Consider the following 10,496-nt stretch of genomic DNA (forward strand, 5'->3'; position numbering starts at 1 on the left):
AACAATTTTACTTTCTCTGAAGGAAATTACCTTTAGAGAGGTTGGTGTGGCAGTTGATGCTCAGATAGTGCTGTCTTGGGTCCTCTCTCAGGATGTAAAAACAAAGAATGTTTTTGCAAGAAACAGTCAGAGACATTGCTGAAATGCGTCAGAATTTGAGCCAGCAGATTGGAATAGACATTTCTTTCCGCTATGTGCCCTCGGAGCAGAACCCTGTGGATCTGCTCTCAAGGGGAGTGTCAGTAAAGACATTCAAAAAACGCATATTGAATTGGGTGCATGGTCCTACATGGCTGACCCGAACACCTATAGAATGGCCTTTCGCCTCCTTAAATTGTTTGAGGGAGGAAAATAAAGAGATTGTGAGGGGGCCTACATTTTGCGGTGCCCTGATACAGGCAGAAGGACCTGTAATTCCCTTTGAGAAGTATGAAACTCTGAATAAACTTCTTGGAGTAGTAACAGGGGTGTTCAAGTTTATAGGAAGTTTGAAGCACTCAAGGGATGACCCACAAAAATTGGCTTGGCAGCACCTAATAAAAGGGATGCAAGGGCAAGCGTTTCCGCAAGTCAAGGAATACTTGCTTAATCCATCTGGTCAAGCCCCAGATTTAGTGAGTTCTCTCAGCCTATTTTTTTGGATGAAGAAGGTGTTATTAGAACCAGGTGTAGGATTCGCAAGTGCATTACCTTCGAGTATGAAGTGATTTACCCGGTTCTCCTGGGTAAATCTCACACTTTTACCCAAATGATAATTATAGATGCTCACAGAAAATGCAAACATTTGGGCATAGCATCTACACTGAGCCAACTACACCTATCGGGATTTTGGATTCGTAGGGCAAGACAGGCGGTAAAATCTACTTTAAAGTCTTGCAAGCTGTGTGTGTGTTACAATGCAATGTCGTTTGCATACCCCCGCATGACTAATTTGCCCAAATGTCGGGTCAATTTGATCAGACCCTTCCTTCACACTGGTGTGGACTTCACAGGACACATCTGGGTGGAGGAGGGAGGAAATATCCGCAAAGTTTATTTGCTTTTATTCACCTGTCTTACCACTAGAGGTATACACCTTGAAGTGGTGGACGATATGACGGTGTATTCTTTTATCTTAGCATTCATAAGATTTACAATGTCGGAGTACTTTCTCATTTGTATTCCGACAATGCTAAGACTTTTACAACTGGCGGCAGAATTATTCAGCAGGCCTATGGCTCGGAAGAATACAATAGTATATTCCGCACTTATTCGGTCAAACATCTGACAATTCCGGTATATGCTGCTTGGTTTGGGGGTACCTGGGAGCGGCTTATTCGCACAGTAAAGACTTGCTTGTTTAAAATGGTTAGTCGCTCTCAGGTGAGTTATTTTCAGTTGTTAACTTTTGTTTCAGATATTCAGATGGCTGTTAACAATCGTCCTTTGACTTATCGCTGCTCATCAGACGACGGGTTGGAGATCATTACACCCAATCATTTCCTGAGGCCCTTTTCTGCAGTTAATATACTGTATAGAAAGGAAGAGGAGGATCTCTTTGGTTCGGAACCCCCCCTCAGGGCTGATGTTCTTGAGGCTATGGAGGAGAGGGAACAACTCATTTCCAAATACAAAGAGTTATGGTTTAATGAGTACCTGCTTAGCCTTAGAGAATCGGCGAACGACTTACACAATGAGTCCTATAATAATCAGATAAAGATAGATGTTGTTAATAAAATCCCCCATTAAAACCAGACCTTTCTGGACTTTAGGTAGGGTAATGGAACTCATTCCTGGGGATGATGGTTTTGTCCATACTGTCGTATTGAAAAGGGGTGATGGATCAACACAGATTCACCCCATAAAATTATTGTATCCATTGGAGTTGGCTATAACGCACAGTCATAGAGCTTATGCTCCTGATACGTCGAGAGATGAGACGGGCTCCTCTGTCCCAGTGGATTTTGTACCTGCGAAACAGGAATTGATATGCATCTGCCCTGGTTGCCAGGAACCGGAGGATCAACGACCAATGATCTATTGTGATCAATGGTTCCATTGGCAGTGTGTTGGTATAGTGGGGGAACCTCCAGAGGAGTCGATGGTATTGTTCGGCGTGTCAGGCGATGCTCTATCAGGAGTTAATATGGATCTACCCTGAGTGTCAGGAACCGGAAGATTACAGACCAATGATATGTTGTGATCGTTGTGATCAATGGATCCATTGGCAATGTGCTGGCATAGATGAAGCTCCGGCAGAGGAGGATCAGTGATACTGTTCTTCTTGTGCAGACCCGGGAGGGGTGTCTGACATTTAGCCATTTAGCTTATTACAATGGTCAGTAAAAAAAAAAAAAAAAAAAAAAAAGACGGGGTTTATTTTATGTTTATTTTTTTTTTTTGTTTTCGTAATGGGAGAGTGAAAGAATTTTCCTTACCTCAATTCTGGGGGGTGTTAGGATTATCTATTTTCTTTGTAGAAGGGGTAATTAACACATGTAAATGACAGGAGGAGTAGAGAGAGTGAGAGTGTGTGTGTGTGTGTGTGTGTGTGTATATATATATATATATATATATATATATATATAAAAAAAAAAAAAAAGGTGGAACAGGTCGGTAATCCTGGCTCATAGACACAATTTACGAATTATGTTACGACCCTCTATTTCCTATTTTCCTCTGGCCAACCTAATATGTTAACATTTTCTTTTGATGTGACTAACGTCGGAATTTAATTTTGGGAAGGCCAAAGACACTATTTTTTCTCTAATTAACAAAGAGTGAATCTCGGCCGGGATTCGTTTTATTCTTTTTTTTTTATTTTGTCCATCGAGAGGTTATTTCCACAAATTTATTTGTATGGGAGAACACTTTTACTTGTTTCCTTGCCTTGCTTTTACTTGTTGCCTATGAAAGGTCTCGTTTAATATTGATATAAATGTTACCAGGCACAACGAGCCGCGACGCTAAAACAACAACGTCGCAACTTTGAAGAGCAGGTAAGAGAACTAACGTTATTTATTTTTTCTTCCTGTTTGTTGCTTTGTTGACTGGCGTTTGCAACGGTTCAGTTTTTTTGTGTTTTTTTTGTCTGTATAATATTATAATTCGAGCCCTAGCCGCTTTTAAGTTCCCATCATTTAGCCACATGTTTGCTAACAAAATAAACAACTTTTTTTTTTTTTTTTTTTTTTTTTTTTAACTTTGAAATGACCGCTTAAAGATTCCGGCATGCCAAGATTCCTACGCGATGTATGTGATAGGACACCGCACGCGAACAATGTATCATGTAAGAAAAACACCGAAGGCGGTGAAATGGCACAAAATAGTCCCAAGGTCTAAGGGTTCATACCATGCAAACGGTAAATTTGCGGCGAGTTTGATTCGTTGTCAGCGACCTCGAATACCCCTTAAAAGTAAATGAGAGTGATCAGTGTTCAGTGTAGCGTAAGGTAACATTTACCTTTATTTTAAAAATACTATAGTTTTAACGTTTTTTTGTGTTAAAACTAACGAAACAAAAATAAAGAAAACACTTACAAAGAAAACAATTATTTTATTTAGAAGAATTAATTTAGTTTAAACAATTTAAGTTAAGAAAAATGAACCACATTTTGTTTTTGAAAACTTTCCTGTTATTTTAAATGTCTGCTAAAAAATAGGTAAATTTATACAAATACCGTGACAACAAAAAAGAAAACACGATACTCATGTATTTTTGGTACCACGCTAAAATAACGTTATTTCGAAAGCCATTCTTAACATGCGGAGCACTAGAGTGCCATTTAAAAGTCATTTCAGCAGGGTGTGATCTCCAATTTCTTCTTGGTCAAATAACGCGGGAATTAACAAACATGTTTTTTTTCCGAACAGAAAAATATTTGAAAACCAAAACATTTATTGTATAAAAATAATTGTAAAAACATTTATTGTATAAATGTATTAATATATAATTGTAAAAACATTTATTTAAAAGTCTGCATAAGAAAATATAATTTTAATAAAACAATTTTGAAATAAAAACAGATTTTTGTTAAGTAAAATAGCTTTTTTTTCTTTTTTTTTTTTTTCGAATAAATAAATTTAAATGAAATATTTTTGTTTAATTAAAGCGACTCTGGGTACTCATTGAGCGTTGAGTTCCATGGCAACCAGAAAAAAAATTTAATGGGTAAATGTTTACTTTAACTACAACAGAACATTAACCAATAAAATTTGTTTTTGTATAAGTTTTCGGGGTCGCTTACAAGGAATCTGATATTTAAACACGTCGCAAATTTACCGTTTGCATGGTATAAACCCCCTGAACTCTCGCACTATTTTGTGCCATTCTTACATGATGCGTTCGCGCATGGACGCGCGTAGTAAGGTGACTTGTCACATCACGGAAGAAATTTTTGATACTTGTACAGTTTAGTCAAGACATTAAAAAATGAAAATATCGAGAAAAAAAAGTTTGAATTGTATGTATCCGTTATGGAACGAAGTTCTCCGAAAAAAATTTCACTTAATTTCATCAAGTAGATTTTTTTTTTTTTTACAGCCGAAAAACACGTTTTTATGAGAGCGCGTTGAAGGCAGCCATCTTGAATTAAAAAAAAAAAAAATTTAGAAATGACAAACGGAGATAACTCCAGTTAAAGCGCTGACACCCCTTCCGGGCTTCCCATCTTCAATACTAGCTTTTCTTCCTAAAAGTCGAACATTTTGCTCGGTATCATAAATTGTTTTTTCGCTGTAAAAAAACCTACTTGATGAAATTAAGTTAAATTTTTTTTTCAGAGAACTTCGTTCTATAACGGATACATACAATTTAAACTTTTTTCGATATTTTCATTTTTTAATGTCTTGACTAAAAACTGTACAAGTACCTATTTTTTGGTATTATTATACAAACACCGTGACAGCGAATTAGTAAAAACAGACGTAGTATTCTGTTACGTTTCGGTGTGCTGAACACGAATCTGAAAACTGGGTTAGGGTTATTATTAATAATTCGCTGTCACGGTATTTGTATAAATTTACCTATTTTTTAGCAGACATTTAAAATAACAGGAAAGTTTTCAAAAACAAAATGTGGTTCATTTTTCTTAACTTAATTTTTTAGATCAAAAACTACGTAACAATGTAGTTTTTGATGCTTTTTTTAATTGATCTAAAAAAATTAAGTTTTCACGAGCCGTCTACAAAAGCATTTTTATTTTTTATTTATTTATTTTTTTTTTTTTGAGGGGGGGGTTCAATTATAAAACTTGTACAATATTTAACAGCTGCTTCTGCAGTTTAATTTACCGTTTTTTCGTAAGTAACGCGCCGACATACACCGAGCAGAATAACTCCATCGCCTTCCCCCCCCCCTCCCCCATGTAAACAGAATTTTTGTGAAAAATTAAACAATTCTGCTCGGTGTATGTCGGCGCGTTACTTACGGAAAAACGGTAAGCACCTGTTAAATATTGTACGAGTTTTATAATTGAATCCCCCCCCCCTCCACAAAAAAATTAAAAATCGAAAAATAAAAATTCTTTTGTAGACCGCTCGTGAAAACTTAATTTTTAGATCAATTAAAAAAGTATCAAAAACTACGTAACACAGAAAAATGAACAACATTTTGTTTTTGAAAACTTTCCTGTTATTTTTAATGTCTGCTAAAAAATTCTTCTGTCTTATTTTGCAATTACATAAATCACAATATTTTAAAATATTTTATTATCTTATATTGCAATAAAATAAATAACTATTTTTAAACATTTTATTATATCATAATACAATTAAATAAATCATAACATTTGTAAACATATTATCTTATTAAATTAATCACAATATGTATTAAAATCTTATCTCACATTGCAATTAAGTAAATCACAGTATTTTGTAAACATCTTATCTAATATTGCAATTTAATGAACCAAAATATTTAACATCTTATTGGCTTATATTGCAATTAAGTAAATCACAATGTTTTTACATCCTATTATCCTTTATTGTAATTAAAAAAAATCATATTTTTTTTAACATCTGATGATGTAAACATCTGATGATGGAGTAAAATAAATCGCAATATTTTTTTAACATCTTATTATTTTATATTGCAATTAAATAAATCACAATATCTTTTTACATGTTATTATCTTATATTGCCATTTAATAAATCACAATAATTTTAAACATTTTATCTTATATTGCAATTAAATATATCACAATATTTTTTAATATCTTATATTGCAGTTACATCACACATTTTTTTCTACATTTTATTATCTTATTTTGAAATTTAATAATTCAGAATATTTTTTATCATTTTATAATCTTATATTGCAATTAAATAAATCATAATATTTTTTTAATATCCTATTATCTAATATTGCAATTAAATAAATTACAATAATTTTCAACATTTTTTTCATATCATATTGCAATTAAATAAATCATAATATTTTTATAATATATTTATTATCTTATATTGGAATTTAATAAACCATAATTTTTTTTAACATCTTATCTTATATTGCAATTTAACAAATCTCAATATTTTTAACACATTTTTCCCTATATTGTACCTATTTACTATGCCTCCCCACGGGACAGAGTTAGACACCAGGGTCGTTTTTTAACGTGGAGAAAAGGTACAAAAATAAAAATTGTCTCAGTCGTGAAGGATCTCTCCTCCACCGAAAGAGAACAAGAAAACGAAGTGCAGCATCTGAAGAACAGATACTACACTTTGATCTTGACACCAAAAGGCCAAGAAATCACAATATTTGTTTACATCTTATAATCTGATATTGCAATTTAATAAACCATAATATATTTTACATCTTATCTTATATTGCAATTAAATAAATCACAATATTTTCTAACATCTTATTATCTTATATTGCAATTAAATAAATCACAATATTTTCTAACATCTTATTATCTTATATTGCAATTAAATAAATCAAGATATTTTATTACATCTTATTATCTTATATTGCAATTAAATAAATCAAGATATTTTATTACATCTTATCTTATATTGCAATTAAATATATAACAATATTTTTTAGTATCTTATTATCTTATATTGCAATTTAACGTATCACCATATTTTTTAATATCTTATCTTATATTGCAATTTAATGACTCACAATATTTATCATCTTATTATCTTATATTGCAATTTAATTAATCACATTATTTTTAACATCTTTGATCTTATATTGCTCTTTAATACATCACCATATTTTTTAATATCTTATCTTATATTGCAATTTAATGAATAAAAATATTTTTTCATATCTTATATTGCAATTTAATTAATCACAATATTTTTTAATATCTTATTTTGAAATTTAATGAATCATAATATTTTTTATATCTTGTATCTTATTTTGCAATTTAATAAATCACAATATTTTTAGTATATCTTATCATATATTGCAATTTAATGAATCACAATATTTTTTAATATCTTAATGTCTTATTTTGCAATTTAATAAATCACAATATTTTTAATATATTATCTTATGTTGCAATTTAATGAATCTCAATATTTTTTAATATCTTATCTTATATTGCAATTTAATAAATCACAATATTTTTTATCATCTTATGCAATTTAATGAATCACAATATTTTTTAATATCTTATGATATATTGCAATTTTATGAATCACAATATTTTTTCATATCTTGTTATCTTATATTGCAATTTAATAAATCACTATTTTTTCAAATCTTATCTTATTTTGCAATTAAATAAATATTTTTTAGTATCTTATCTTATATTGCAATTTAATGAATCACAATATTTTTTATCATCTCATTATCTTATATTGCAATTTAATAAATCACAATATTTTTTATCATCTTATCTTATATTGCACTTTAATAAATCACAATGTTTTTTAATATCTTGCAATGTAATAAATCACTATTTTTTTAACATCTTGCTTTCATATATTGTAATTAAATAAATCATAATATTGTTTAACATCTTATCTTATTTTGCAATTAAGTAAATCAAAGTATTTTCTTTTTTACACATGTGTAAACTGGAACCTCCTTCAATCATCTCAATGGACTAAGTAACCTTCTGTCTTGTAATGTCACCTGTTAGCGTTTGAACAGCCAAAAGCTCTGTCAACCCCTCCAAGCGACCTGCTTTATATCACATTAATCCACGTTAATTTTAAGAGATTACGTGAGACCGTTTCTGTTAAATATCTCATACGCCATCTTGCTTTTTCTTTTCCCTATCCAACGCGCATGACAAGCAGACACGTGGGCGCTTAACAGGTAGGTCACGTGTATGTCCGTTTCTATCCCCCCCCCCATCTCATGATTGCAGAGATGGCAGGTAGGTGGTGCTCTCTTCCATCGGGTGCTTCTTCGAAGGGGGACTGTGCAGGCTTTTTGTTCACTTGCTCTCTCATCGGCAATCTGAGGGTCGAATAAGCCTGCCTCGCCGTAGAGGCTACTAATATCGGATTCGCTGCTTGATGAGGATGGTTCAAACCAGAGCAATGGCCCACTGACCTCAGACCCAGAGTCACTTCGGTCATCCAGTGGTGGTTGCAACTGTGTCACCGGCCTCAAGCCCCCAACATGACGGGGCACACCATCAACCATGACTGACTGCTGACTCACCACATCGGTTACTCAACCCCGTGTATCTATGTCCTCAGCTTCCCAGCGGCTTCGCACAAACAGCATCCCCTGGCGCGTATTACCTCTGTCCTTCCTCGTTGGCAACTTTTCTGTCGGGGTGGATTCCCTTTTCTCGGATTTGGTATTGATATATTGCGTTTGCAGGCGCTGTTCCTGGAGATATGCCACTTTTGGCGTGACGTACCAATATACGGCTTATGAGATGGTGCATTGCTTCCTGGTCACGATTCTTTTGATACTGCGATGGCTCCTCTCAGCAATACCATTGCCAGATGGCACATAAGCACACCGCAGTCGCAGCCGCACTCCCCACTCCTTCAGGAACTGCCTGACCATCCGGCTGCAGAAGGCTGGGTCATTGTCCGTCAGCACCTGTTCGGGTGCGCCTCTTTCAAAGAACACAGATGACAGCTGGCGAATATGGAGGAGGAGTCCTGGCGCCCGAGTGGTCTCCAGACAGCGAAGCGTGTAGGTCCACTCAACTGTGCAATCAAATCCATCCCTAGAAGTCGTATCCAAGCAGCTTCCCATTACTTATTGCAATATAAGATAATAAGATATTAAAAAATATTGTGATTTATTTAATTGCACTATTTAATAAGATGTTAAAAAATATTGTGATTTATTTAATTGCAATATAAAATGATAAGATGTTAAAAAATATTTTGCTTTATTCATTGCAATATAAAATAATAAAATGTTTAAACATATTGTGATTTATTTAATTGCAATATAAAATAAGATGTTAAAAATATTGTGATTTATTTATTGCAATATAATATGTTAAAAATATTGTGATTTATTTAATTGCAATATAAAATAAGATCTTAAATAAATATTGCGATTTATTTTACTCCAATATAACATCATCAGATGTTTTAAAAAAATATTATGATTTTTTTCATTACAATAAAGGATAATAGGATGTAAAAACATTGTCATTTACTTGATTGCAATATAAGACAATAAGATGTTAAATATTTTTGTTCATTACATTGCAATATTAGATAATACGATGTTTACAAAATACTATGATTTACTTACTTGCAATGTGAGATAATAAGATTTTAATACATATTGTGATTCATTTAATTGTAATATAAGATAATATATTACAAAAATTTTATGATGTATTTAATTGCGATATAAGATAATCAGATGTTTACAAATATTATGATTTATTTAATTGGAATATGATATGAATATGTTAAAAAATATTGTGATTTATTTAATTGCAATATAAAATAAGATGTTAAAAAATATTGTGATTTATTTTATTGCAATATAAAATGCCATACTAGTGGGTAATTGTTACGGCTTTACCTTATCATTAGCTACAAATAAAAAAAATAAAAAATTCTTCGTTTCTTTTTCTCTCTTAGTTTCCCCTCTCTGTCCTGCTCTAAGTAAATCTGACGACCTAGTCCACAAATTCCAAAATTTCATCATGACAAGTTTCAAGAAAAAATACACGATTAAACCCGGTTCTCCAACTTCTAACATAGACCCCTACTACCATGTCTCCTTCTCCAACATCAAGGGTCTACGTTCTAACCTTCCAGAGGTCGAAACCCAATTACAGGAGACTAAACCAGACCTTTTATTTTTAAGAAGAGTTCGCAATTAAAGGATACTCTAACTTAACTTCTAAATCTGACCCCCAAGATCGCCATGGGCATGGAATATGTGCCTATATTAAAGATAGCTTTTCATGTGGTAGGGACATCTCCAGGGAAGGTCCTAACTTATCCTATATGTGCTTCCGGGTTGCTTTAGCTCGCACTACTGCATTTATATTTACTCTCTATCGCCCCCACAACAGCAGAGTTACTATCTTTCGAAGCATATCTGAGAAAATTGACCAAG

Source organism: Euprymna scolopes, chromosome 27 (assembly GCF_053919585.1).
Source record: "Euprymna scolopes isolate OS-2025 chromosome 27, ASM5391958v1, whole genome shotgun sequence".
Classification (NCBI taxonomy): Eukaryota; Metazoa; Mollusca; class Cephalopoda; order Sepiida; family Sepiolidae; genus Euprymna; species Euprymna scolopes.